General features: G+C 46.3%; 1 pseudogene; it reads right to left on the bottom strand.

The window, feature by feature from the left end:
* Positions 1-8,869: 8,869 nt before the first annotated feature.
* On the bottom strand, positions 8,870-10,895 carry LOC123082917 (F-box/LRR-repeat protein At2g43260-like; annotated as a pseudogene).
* Between the last annotated feature and the right edge of the window lie 2,640 nt (positions 10,896-13,535).

Raw genomic sequence — 13,535 nt, 5'->3', positions numbered from 1 at the left:
TTTTGATATATTATACATTTTTTTTCCGACATCGTATGCAAAAGTTATAGCCGTTTTACATTTTCCCTACACTTTTTGCAAAACATGTCCATATTTAAGTTTTCAAATTTTCCTAACTAGTAGATGTAGTAATATAACTACCTCTCGAAAGATTTTATTTTCTGAAGTTCTTATCATTTTCTTTTGATTTTTTCAAAACTGAAATGGCGATACAGGGGGAGGTAGAGTTTGAAAATTGCCCTATAATGCCGGTTTGTGTCTTCAACCGGGACTATAGGTTAAGACTCTGTAGTGCCGGTTGGTGACGCAAACCGGTACTATAGGTTAGACCTTTATTACCGGTTTGTGTCACAACCCGTCACCAAAGGGGCTCGTGGGGCTCGTGGGGCCCTGGCCTGACGCCAGCCTGCCACCACCCCTTTAGTACCGGTTCGTGGCACGAACCGGTACTAAAGGTTCATTACGAACCGGCACTAATGCATAGCCATTCGAATCGGCACTATTGATCACATTAGTGCCGGTTTTTTTACAAACCGGCACTAATGTGCTTCACGTTTGACCATTTTTCTACTAGTGATATAAGGGGATGTAGCTCAGATGGTAGAGCGCTCGCTTAGCATGGGAGAGGTATGGGGATCCATACCCCACTTCTCCATTTTGTCTTTTTTTTCCTCTTTTCTTTGCAGATCTGAACTAGTATCCAACTCCTCTAGAGCAAAGAAAGAGGATCCAACATGGAAGCGCATCTGGTGTAGTGATATCATAGTACCCTCCCACGGTACTAACCAGGGTTCGATTCCCTGGATGCGTATTTTTTTCCTTTTTTATAAGTTTAAGTTCTTTTATACATCTATACTGTAGCCGCGTGATTCGTGCTCTTTAACAATGCAAACTGAAAAAATCAGGGGAGAACAGTACATCAGTTCTATGGCATAGATAATCCATTGTTTAGAACATTAGCATGATGCTCAAGATAGCAGAAGTGCTGCTCCTCCGTACAAATTGTTGAGTTCATATGAGATAGATGCTCCAAAGGTGCAGCAAGTGAACAAGTAGTCCAAAACATTAAGTTGGAGCACGGCATCTTATAGCGCCATGAGGTATGGAGGTACAACGTCTTCTCGCATCTCAAACATTCGATGTGAAATCATGCTCTCTTGGAGGCGATGCCCAGTAAGAGTCAAGCTGTACCCATACTCTTCGAATCCCACATTTCCTATAAACACACCATCAATGTCACAATGCAACAGACGATGATGCTTCTCTCATGCTGGTTAATCACAGCCACCATAGGGTAAAATCCCATCCCCGAATTAATCGGTGGTGATGTCTCCGTCTCTAACAAGGTAATACGATATTGAAAGCCACAGGTCTCGACATCATAGTCCTGCAGTACCAAAACATCTAAAGTTACACAATTAAGGATGGCACAGCACAAAGGAAGGGCACAATCCATATCCAACAATGAACCCAGATCACCCAACTGTCGTGGGCAGCTCATCTACCAGAATGTCTCGGCTACGGTGTCAAATACCAATATGTTGAGGTTCGTTGCCCAATGCAGACTACCACGATGGTGGACCGGTGGACAGTGGGAAGACCAGGTAGTGGTAAAGTCTTCTTCTGAAACTACCCGCTTTTTAATGCATCTTGGCTGGTCCGAACCAACCGTGAGCACGAATCAGGTAACTCAACTGTGATGTCGCTCCTGGTGGTTATCGAGTATGACACACAGAGCACCCGGTGTTCTCCAGATGTGTGGTGTGGTAGAACCACTCTTGGGTAGAACCCGACCAAGTTGAGGCCGCACATGCCTGGCCGTGGTGGAGGATGTGGCAGGGACGCACATTTGTGGGTGGCTGGGTTGCAGATATAGAAATCAGATCGCTGTGACGAGATGAGGAGGCCATCACAGACGGCATGGTGTATAATTGTGTCAAATGTGCATCGGATGACCGGCCGTATGTTTTGACCAATTGAGGCTCCGCACTGGCAACACTAAGGACGAAAAAGCGGTAGATGCCATCTCCATGTTTGATGATGGGAAGCGAGGCCTGACGGCAATGGCGGTCAAGGATGAACACGTCTGTGGAAGTACTGCTGAGCCACGACTTGCAGACCACACGGCAGCGGAGTAGGTTTCTTTTTCTTTTGCGGGGAAGCCGAGTACGTTTCTAGACAGCAGCCAGATGAAGATCTCTGCAACAACGAGCCACATGGGTAGGTTGTCGAACAGAGTCGCGCCGCTGCTGTTCAGCATGCTGATAAGTAGAAAAGAAAAGGCAAACATTAGCAATGTACAGCAGACGTCAACATATTCGCATCTCGCTGAAGGACGTGAGAGGATAAAAAAAACTCAGAGATAAAACTTATCATTAACCTGGACACTTAGTAATTCTCCGGTGCTAATTGTTCGATCTGGAAAAAAACTGCAGATACACCACCATGGCACCATGCACCATCATACATTCCTGAACAATTGATTGATATTCATCTTTATATATGCTTCACCAAATATCATTGAAAATCACTGAAATTGATGTATTTTCTGTTGATGAAATCACTGAAATTGATGTTGGTTCCATTCCGATAAAAATGGAACCAATACACAGGCTTGAAACCAAAACAACCTAGCAGCAGCGCCTTCCAGCAAACCATAACATGCTGATCAAGATAGCACCAAATCCTAGACCCAAAAGCTGCAAGCAGGAAAGAAAAGACCCCTGGAAAGCTTCCAGGTTATCGCCAAAGTACCAAGCCTTTTCTCCCAACAGGTGAAACTCAACTAATAATACTCCCTTCGTTCCTAAATATTTGTCTTTCTAGAGAACTCAACAAGTGACTGTGCGAACTAGCGGAACGTCTTGCCCTCTGAGACCGACGGTTACGTGTTATATAGATGGGGCGCACCTCCCATAACAGCGCATACATACGGTTGAGATTACATACTTAGAGATAAGAAGTACATGAGATAAACATTATACTCTAACTACCTAACCAACTCCTACGATGCGCTAGCCATGTAGATATGCGCCGGTCATGTAGATATGGACGTGGTTTAACACCCTCCCTTAATCACAACTCCATGAGGTTGAGATTATACTTGAAGTTTTCAAAACTCTTGACCGGCAATGCCTTTGTGAATCCATCTGCAATTTGATCATTGGAGTGCACAAAACGAATATCAAGTTTCTTATGAGCCACCCTCTCTCTGACAAAATGAAAATCTATCCCAATGTGTTTGGTCCTAGCATGAAACACTGGATTGGCTGAAAGATAGGTGGCACCAAGGTTAGCACACCACAAACATGGAGCTTGTTTACTCTTTATGCCAAGTTCCTTGAGCATGGATTGAACCCATATGATTTCAGCTGTGGCATTAGCCAATGCCTTATATTCTGCCTCTGTACTAGATTTGGAGACTGTAGCTTGCATACGAGCACACCATGAAATTAAGTTGGCTCCAAAGAAAATAGCAAAACCACCAGTAGAGCGTCTATCATCAAGGCAGCCTGCCCAATCAGAATCAGAGAAGGCACTGACAAGTGTAGAAGATGACTTGCTAAAATTGAGACCCATGCTTAATGTATTTTTGACATATCTGACTATGCGTTTAGCAGCAGTGAAATGAATAGTTGTAGGTGCATGAAGGAACTGACATACTTTGTTGACAACAAAAGAAATATCAGGCCTGGTAAGAGTAAGATATTGAAGATCTCCTACCAAGCTTCTGTATTTGGTGCTATCCTCTTGAGTCAAGAGAGTCCCTTGTGTGAGAGATAATTTTTCTGAGCTGGATAATGGAGTAGGTGTAGGTTTACAACCCTGTAGACCAGCTTTTCTTACCAAGTCAACTGCACATTTCTCTTGAGAGAGATGAAGTTCATCCTTGTGCCTTTTTACTTCAGTCCCAAGAAAATAATGCAAATCTTCAAGATCCTTCAAGGCAAAATCTGCACTCAAATCTTTTAACAATCCTGTGATGGCTTCATCAGATGAGCTTGTCACAATAATATCATCAACATATATTAAGACAAATATGCATGTATTGGACTTGTTGTAGATGAACAGAGAGGTGTCAGACTTTGAAGGGACAAAACAAGTGTTTGCATTTTGTGACAGAGACGAGAGTACCATGCTCTTGGTGCTTGCTTCAAACCATAAAGTGCTTTGTCCAACTTGCAGACATGAGAGGGTGCACTTTTACTTACAAACCCAGGAGGTTGTTTCATATATACCTCCTCTTCCAGAACACCATGAAGAAACGCGTTCTGAACATCAAGTTGCCTGAGACTCCATCCCCTGGAAACGGTAATAGACAAAACAAGACGGATAGTGGCAGCTTTAACAACTGGACTAAACGTGTCCTCGTAATCTATGCCATACCGTTGTTTGAAATCCTTTGCAACGAGCCTAGCTTTGTACCGATCAATAGTTCCATCAGATTTCCTCTTTATTATGAATACCCACTTGCAATCAATTAAATTTTTACCTTGCTATGGGGGAACCAAATGCCAAGTTTTATTTTTCTTGAGTGCCATGTATTCTTCATTCATAGCATTTTTCCACCTTTCATCACCAAGTGCTTCCTGAAGTGTCAGGGGTTCACCTGGTTCACCTGTAGAACAAACCATACCGTATTTGGTTATGTGTTTATAATTAACAGGCTATATTACCCCATGCTGTAGTCGTGTACGTCGTGATGGTGCAGCATCGGAATCCTCTGCCACAGAAAATCCCGAAGCAGAAGCTCCTGTAGCAGAACCTGCCCCCGCTGGATCCTCTGTGGCAGGCTGATCAGGTGTAGCATCTTCCAGAGGCGCAGAAGATCCTGGGGCCTCATCATTGCCAAATGATTGCGTATCAGCCTCGGGGCGAACGCCAGGATGCCGCGTGCGCGTGGGCGCATAGAATTCCGGGCCTGGACCCGCGGCAGGCCCCGACCCCGTGTCAGGCCGCCGAATCTGGTTGAACCGCTTGTACGTGACTGGCTGGTCACGGAAGCGCGTGCCGTCCTGGCGAACCATGGGCTGCCGCGTGGCGGAAGGAGGTTGGCGTGGGGAGGCGCTCGAGCCGCCGCCAGTTGGAGCGTGACACGCGGCGCTCGCTGAGCTGGAGTCAGACGCCCGGCCGGCTAGCGTTGTCTCCTGCGCATCTGACGCCTCTGCCGGCACCGATCCCGAGTAGGATCGACTGAACTGCTGCTGCAGAACCGATCCCGAGTAGGATCGACTGAACTGCTGCTGCAGAACCGATCCCGAGGAGGATTTGCCCTCTGGAAGCAGACACATCTGATATTGGTCTGCCTGCGCATTGTTTTCACTGATTTCTCCATTGTTTTCACTGTTATTTCCTGGAACATCATCAGAAAACTCATGCACACCATTAATAGCAGGATTAGTCAACAGTTGATCATCATAATTCGGACCCCCTTGACCAAGATGAGTAGGTAGGAGGAGAATTTCTTCTCGGAGGCGAGCACCGGCATTTGGGTGTAGGGTGGCGAAGGGGAATTTGTTTCATCAAAAACGACATCACGAGATACATAGACACGGCCAGTGGATATATCTAAACACTTGACACCTTTGTGTTGAGGGCTATACCCTAGAAAGACACATTGTTTGGAACAAAGCATGAGGTTTCTTTTGTTATATGGGCGAAGATTGGGCCAACAAGCACACCCAAAAACACGAAGAGATTTATAGTCAGGTTTGACATGAAGGAGTCTTTCTACTTGAGTTTCATTGTTGATGACTTGACTAGGGAGCATATTGATAATGTGAACAGCAGTAAGAAAGGCCTCATCACAAAATTTGAGAGGCATGGAGGCTCCTGCCAGGAGAGCTAGCCCAACCTCAACTATGTGTCTGTGCTTTCTTTCAGCAGAGCCATTCTGTTGATGGGCATGAGGGCATGATACATGGTGTGATATGCCAAGTGTTTGGAAGAAGGAGTTGAGTTTTTCATACCCCCCCCCCCCAGTCCGATTGGACTGCAATAATTTTGCTATCAAATTTTTGTTCAACCAAGGCTTGAAAATTTTGGAAAACTTGAAAGACTTCAGATCTCTTTTTGAGAAGATAAATCCACACAAACTTGCTATAGTCATCTATGAAGCTTACATAATACTCATGTCTACCAACAGAAGTGGGAGCAGGACCTCACACATCAGAAAAAAATCAATTGAAGTGGTTTGGTAGAGACACTAGTAGATACTGGATAAGGTAATTGATGACTTTTAGCACATTGGCAGGAATCACAAATAGTTTCGACATTTCGCTCACCAACAAATGGGAGTTTATTTTTCCTAAGCAATCTTTCAACTAAAGAAAAAGCAGCATGCCCTAATTGATCGTGCCACCGTGTTGACGAAACTTTGACAGCACCATTGGCTTGTTTATTGAGTCTCCTAAGCTCCGGAAGCAACGGGTAAAGCCCTCGAACACATCTACCTCGATAGAGAACCTTCTTCGTGGCCTGGTCCTTGATCAAAAAGAAATAAGGATGAAATTCGAGGAAAACATGATTGTCAAGGGCAATTCTGTGAACCGAGAGGAGACTTTTAGCGGCACTAGGAACATGCAAAATTTTCTTGAGATGAATTGTATGGTGAGGGGTACAAAAAATAGAATGACCAATGTGACAAATCTGCATACCTTCTCCACTTGTCGTGTGGATGTGATCTTTGCCACGATATTTTTCCTTCATCGTGACCTTCTCAAGCTCATTGGTGATGTGGTTGGTGGCTCCGCTATCAACGTACCAATTTGTGTCGATGCCGTAGGATCCATCGGTCGCGGCAGTCACTTTTTCTTCATCTTGGGAGTCCTCGTTGTCTTCATCATAATGATACCAGCAGTCCTTCGCGGTGTGCCCTGGCTTACCAGAAATTTGGCAGCGAGGCAGCTCTGGTCGGGCCCGAGGTGGACCGCCGCCACGACGACCGCGGGATGCACCAGAGCGGGTGTTGCCACTGCCGCTGTTTCCACCACCACCGTGACCTCCAGGGCGTCCTTTGGCGCGAGAGGAGCCACGACCACGTGATCCGCCACCACGCCCACGCACCGCGGCGTTGGCAGAGGAACGGAAGCCGCCGCTGCCTGAGTGATTGAACTGGGCCATGCGCTGGTCGAAGTTGCTGAGCATGGCGTAGAGCTCGTCGAGGGAGACCGGTGTGACGCGTGCGTCGAGGGCGGAGACGAGGGGCTGGTAGTCGATGTCGGGGTCGTGGATGATGTAGGAGATGAGTTCGTCGTCCTGGATGGCCTTCCCGGCCGCGGCAAGCTCGTGGACGAGACCACGGAGGGAGGCGAAGTATGCGGCAACCGACTCGTTGCCCTTCTGCGCGTTGATGAGCGCCGTCCTGATATTATTCACGCGGCTCATGGACTGCGAGGAAAACATACCTGCCACCGCTGTCCAGAGCGCGTGCGCCGTGGTGACCGTGGTCACCGCGATGAGAACCTCCTTGGAGAGGGTGCTGAGCAAGTAGCCCAACACCTATTGATCCTCCCGAACCCAGATGGGGTGGAGAGGGTTGGGCGCAGTGCTTTCTTTGCCATCCTTATCCTTGGTGACATGAAGCATGGCCGGCTCCGGTGTGGTGCCGTCGACGTAGCCGAAGACGCCGGCGCCGCGCAGATGAGGGGTGACCTGCGTGCGCCAGAGCACGTAGTTCGTGCGTGTAAGCTTCTCGGTGACCTGTCCATTAAGGGTGGTTTGGGAAGCACCAGAGGAGGAGGAGGAAGACATGGCTAGGCTCGGTAGATGGGATCTCAGTAGATGGGAAGAGATGAGGCTCTGATACCATGTGCGAACTAGCGGAACGTCTTGCCCTCTCAGGCCGATGGTTACGTGTTATATAGATGGGGCGCACCTCCCATAACAGCGCATACATACGGTTGAGATTACATACTTGGAGATAAAGAAAGGAGGTAGAGATAAGAAGTACATGAGATAAACATTATACTCTAACTACCTAAGCAACTCCTACGATGCGCTAGCCATGTAGATATGCGCCGGTCATGTAGATATGGACGTGGTTTAACAGTGATTACATACGGAGCAAAATGAGTGAATCTACACTCTAAGATATGTCTATATACATCCGTATGTGGTAGTCCATTTGAAATCTCTAAAAAGACAAATATTTAGGAACAGAGGGAGTAGTTCGTAGCAAATTTTTTTTGACAATGCATGTATACTGGATTAACAATCAAACACAAAACCATTGATGGGTCCGCACAGCATGAGCGCAGATGCAGCTTTGATGCGTTTGGTAGTCCGAATGGACATTTTTACCTGCAACACGGGTCCTCAAGGCACCACTATCACCAGCCATCCAGCAGACTACATCACTACAAGATGATGATTAAGATACCACATGTTGTAAACTATTCCTTCCAAAAGAAAGGAAATCCTGGACACAAAAGCAACAGCAAAGCTCCTTTCTCCGAATGGTTAGTCAATGAAAGAAAGTTCTTGCCGGTTTCTTTTTAACAATAGCTGAATTGAAGCAGCAACATCAGACACAAAACAGTAGTAGTGATCAAATTACTTGCTGCTGTAGTGTAACAAACTAACAATCAGAGAGAAAACCATGGCGAGCACAAAATCACAGCCAGCTTCTCAAATATACCTGAAAAAAGACATCTACACAAAGAGTCACGCGACCAGATGCCAAAAGCAATAGGACCAATGTGTGCACTGAACATGAAACATCAAAATATTTAGCTACAGAAAGGAATATCTATAGTATCCATTTCAACAACAAAAATGCCATAACATCTCATTGAGGAATCGGCCATTCCAAACTGCAACCACGCCATTCGTTGTTTTTAACATTGCAAGCTAAAAGTAAACAGGGGAGGGGAGAACAGTAGAACGATTCTATAGATATACTCCATTGTTCAGAAATTACAACATTGAAGTACTGAATGGTAAGAATACAAGCATGGCCCATATGGAACAGATACTCTAAGGGCACAGCCGACAACTAGTCCAAAGCATTAACATGGAGCACGCCAGCGCGGCATCTTTATAACACAATGGAGAATAATGGAGGCTCCTGGTTCACAGCTTCTTCTTCTTGCATCTCAAACAATGGAAGTGAAATCAGGCTCTCTTGGAGGCAATGCCGAGTAAGTGTCCAGCAGGCTAAACGCTCCTCGCTTTCCACATTACCTAAAAAGACACCATCAATGTCACAATGCAACAGACTGTAAATATGCCGCTGGATCAACAGCTCACGCTCATTGATCAGAGCCATCCTAGGGATAAATTGGAACATCCAATTAATCGGTGGTGATGCCTCCATCCCTAACAGGTCAATCTGGAAGCGAAAACCCCAGGTCCCGGCATCATAGTCCTGCAACACCCAAACATCTAATGCGGCGCAGTCAGGGGCGGTGTGGCACAAAGCAAGGGCGTCGCCCATATCCAACAATGACACCATATCACCCAACTGTGTTGGGTGGCTCATCTGCCGGAATGTCTCGGCTACGGTGTCAAATACTATTATGTTGAGGCCCATTAGCCAGTGCAGGCTACCACGATGGTGGACTGGCGGACAGTCGGCAGACGGGGTAGCTGGAAGATACTTTTGTTTCGAAACTGTCGGCCATTGGATGCATCTTGGCTAGCTCGATCCCACCGTGAGGATAAAGTAATCAGGCAACTGAAATGCGTTGTAAATCCTAATGGGTATCGTGTATGACACCCAGAGTATCCGGTGTTCTCCAGATGTGGGGTGCCGGTAGAAGCCGACTATGTCAATGAAACTGAAGCATGGTCGTAGTGGAGGACGTGGCAGGGAAGCACACTTGAGGGTGGCTGGATTGCAGATGAAGAAATTGGCTTGCTGCGACACGATGAGGAGGCCATCACAGGCGGCTTGGAGATGGAACTTTTCAAAGGAGTCATCATACCGGATGACAGGCCGTATCTTTAGATCATTGGAGCCTCTGACGACGCGGCATATGCCCAATTTGTGTTGGATGATGGGGAGCGAGGGCTGGTGACGGCGGTGTCCGAGGATGAACGCGTGAGTGGATGTGCCGCTGCGCCACGACTTGCGAACGGCACGGCAGCGGAGTACGTCCTTGGGCGGCAAGCGGACAAGGATCTCGTCGAGGACGAGCCACTCAGGCAGGTCGTCGAAGGCGGTCACGCCGATGCTGCCCGGCATGCTGATTGCTCGCTGACAGGAAAAGCCAAGAAGAATCAAACATTAGTACAGCGCTCGAAAAAGAAGAAAAGGGGTCTGCTAAGAAATCACTCCGGGTGATATTTTGGTGTTATGTTCCTCTATGACAAAGATCGTCGGTGCTGGTTCCCCATATCTTTGCACTAACAAATTGTTGCGCCCCTTGACGCTATGAAAAATCTATTGTTAAGTATCATTTACACGTATCTAAAATGTAAAAGATAGTATTATAACCATTTTAATTGTAAAATCTACACAAACCTAAGACGGAAAATTCGCTAAATATAAAAAGCAACATGCTTATGAGCTCAAAGCCCAGCAGTAGAAGGTGCGGTCTGAAACCAAAGAAAAGCTCCAGTGATTACGGAGAAGAACGCAGATGGGGCGACGGATATGGCGCAAGAAGAAACAACTGCTCCGGCGATCTATATATACGGATCTACCGGCTTAAACCAAAGGAGAGAATGGACGGAAAGAGCCGATAGGATTTACTCTGGAGCGGGCTCTGGCGGCAATTTTCCGGCGGCGTCGCGACGGTGCTCTGTTCCCGGCGGCGGCGGCTCTGGACTGGAAGACACGGACGATCTGGGTAGGGCGGAGAAATTAGATGAGCAATTAATAGAAACCCTTCCTCTGCACGGGAGGATAGAGTCACCACGCCGGTCAGGCTGCAGGCGGGGGTGGGCTTAAGTGGGACTGCCTCAGCCCATCCAACTTAATGATCTTAGAGCATCTCCACCCGCGTCCTCAACACGGCGAAATCACTAATTGAGGAGCGCTTCCCACAACGATTAGTCGGGGAGCGCTCCGCGTGCGCCAAGTGTCACGTGCGGAGCGCTCCCGAGACTTTTCGGATGCGCTCCGCGTGTGACACTTGGCGCGCGCACGGCTTCTCGCGTGATTTCCTGTTTCCGGTTTCCCTTTATGTTTTTTTCTTTTTTCAGTTTAGTGCTTATACTTCTAATGTTTTGTAATACCTTTTGATCTGTTTTGAGATCTGTTTCTTGTTTCTCTCTGTTGTGGGCAAACCCTCGTCGCGCATTGTTTGTTCTTTGCCGTCGTCTCCGCCCGTCGCCGCCGCTGCTCTTGTCGCGTGGTTACGGCGGCAGTTGTTCCGACCGCCGTGCTTGTTGCCTGCTCTTACGGTAGTCCTTCTTTAGCATCGAGCGCGCTTCCCCGTTCGCGATATCGTCGTTCCCTACTGGTTGCCTTCGTGGGTTCCCTGTTTCCCTTTCTCGTTTCTCTTTTTGTTCCCATTATATTTTCGGGATATGGAGATTTATGGGGTAGTTACGAGTGGGGACTACCAACACTATCAGATGTCAAGTTTCAACTAGGTTTTGTGGGATTAGTTGTTGATAACCATTGTGTTCCTTGCAGTTATGGCTTGTCCTTTTTGCCGTATGCCTGGTGGCCCGTGTTCTTCTGTTGATTCTTCTGTAAATGGGTTCAGTGTGGTCCTGGATCGGCGTTGTTGGAGGCGTGTTGTAAGAAAATCATTTTATAGCTGTTCAATTTTTAGCACACACGCTTATTTTTTTTGGTGCTGCCCATGCTGTTTAGATTTTGATTATGATCCTTGTTTTGATTTGTTGTGCAGTATGTTCCGTGCAGTGTTAGAGCTCATCTTGCTCGTTACATCGAGGAGTGTAGGGCTTTAGCCATAAGGAGGGGTGACGAAGATACTGATCTGGCTCTTCAGTGCAATGAGGGTTATTTGTATGGTGTTCTGTTTAGTCATGGTCGTGTGAGAAGCAAATTCCATGGTCCTTCCTGGGAACGATTGGTCAGTGATTATGGTGTTCGTCCTCGTGATATAATGACCATTAGGCTTGAACATTATGGAACTTGGATTGGTATTGATTTTTATCGTGTTGGTCGTGGAGATGCGTTGTTTCCTTTACCGTCTGTTGGTAAGGTTTATTTTTAAGTAAGTTTTTATCTTGTTTTATTGTACATTTTGATTTTTCTGTTCCCTTGAGCCTGTGTAATTATATTTTGTAGCTCTACATGGTTTGAGCGACTCCGAGAAGGAGCTTGTTGGGGGTTGTTATTACACCCGTGGTGTTTTTCTTAATTATCAGCAGATGTATTTTATGAGGTGTCAACTATTTGATGATGACTACATACCTTGTTGTCCTTTTGTTCCCATGATTTATTCCATGAATGTTAATGGTCATCATATGGTCAGATTTTTTTCCCATTTTGTTTTTTTGTTTCTGTTTATTTATTTATTTTTACTACGTCTTCTATTTATAGTTTTGAATTTTTATTTTATTTCTGATAGCTTGATATTTTTTGTTAGGTTATTCGTGGTATTGTTATGAGGAGTTTGAAGGAGTTTGTGACTTTTCCAAGAACTGGCGTTTTAACTCTTGAAGTTAGTCCGGAATCTGGTGATGATGATATAAATGTGAGCACTCCTTGCTCCTACTTCATTGGTTTGGGTAATAGAATGGTGTTCAAACAGGAAGGTTTCAGTGATTTTTTTCAGGCATCGTCTATTGAAGTAAACAACTGGGTGCTGATAACTTTCAAACAGCTTGTTGGGAGGCTTGTTGTTATCTTCAATCTTCTGCCACAGTGATGTTAGTTATAGCCTTTGAACATAATGGATTTTGATGTATAAGAGGCTTGGCTGTGCATCTCTTTTAATGATGTTTTTTTGGACGGATGTTATTTAATTGTGGTCAAAGTTATAAATACAATAGACGCACGTCTGTTTTTTACTCTGAGGCATGGCTGTGCATCTCTTTTATGTGAGAGGCACCTCGATTCAGCAAACTGAGGCACGGAATTGAAGTCAGAACAGGCATGGTTGTGTGGAGGCACGTAGAGTTACCATGGGTTTCATGTAAGGCACGTGGTTTCAGCAAACAGAGGCATGGAATTGCAGTCAGTACAGGCACAATTGTTTGGAACATGGGTATACTGAGAGGAACGTGTGTGCAATACCAAAGTTACAAGGGCAATGACGGGTGCCTAACACGCAAAGATACTGTGGGTTTCATGCGAGAGGCACGTGTGTGTAGCACGTAGAGTTACAGTGGGTTTCATGTGAGGCACGTGGATTGAGGAAATGGAGGCACGTAATTGAAGTTAGTACAGGCACGGTTGTGTGGAGGCACGGGCGATCAGTCGCGCCGAGCACGTAGAGTTACTGTGGGTTTCATGTGAGGCACGTCGATCGAGCAAACGAAGGCACCGAAGTGCAGTCAGTACAAGCACGGTTGTGTGGATGCACGGTTTTGAACCCTCTTGCTGTTGTCAAGTGTCTTGAGGCACGGATGTATGTCAGCAGAGGCATCGGTTCGAATATTTGGTTAGAGAG

The sequence above is a fragment of the Triticum aestivum genome, chromosome 4A, assembly GCF_018294505.1.
Source record: "Triticum aestivum cultivar Chinese Spring chromosome 4A, IWGSC CS RefSeq v2.1, whole genome shotgun sequence".
In the NCBI taxonomy this organism is placed as follows: Eukaryota; Viridiplantae; Streptophyta; class Magnoliopsida; order Poales; family Poaceae; genus Triticum; species Triticum aestivum.
This window is presented reverse-complemented; position numbering and strand designations above follow the sequence as displayed.